This window comes from Charadrius vociferus, unplaced genomic scaffold (genome assembly GCF_000708025.1).
Source record: "Charadrius vociferus isolate BGI_N301 unplaced genomic scaffold, ASM70802v2 scaffold356, whole genome shotgun sequence".
In the NCBI taxonomy this organism is placed as follows: Eukaryota; Metazoa; Chordata; class Aves; order Charadriiformes; family Charadriidae; genus Charadrius; species Charadrius vociferus.
This window is the reverse complement of record NW_009648717.1, coordinates 1,900,672-1,900,920: the sequence shown is the minus strand read 5'-3', so window position 1 is coordinate 1,900,920 and position 249 is coordinate 1,900,672.

The following is a 249-nucleotide window of genomic DNA, read 5'->3' as shown; positions in this document are numbered from 1 at the left end:
CTAAGGTAAGCTAGAGATGTCCTCACAATCCGTGTTAAATGGAAACCAGGACAGATGGCTTGACCGCTGGAGTGGCACATCATGTAGATCCTACTCATTCAGTGAATGGGCTGTTCAGAGCCAAATACACATTACAACTATTCCAAGAAAATTTACAGTATCAAAACCTATGTATTACATTATATTAATGTATTGTATAATGTATGACTTCAAAAATATTCAGAGCTTTCAGGATGGATTTTTAAAGGA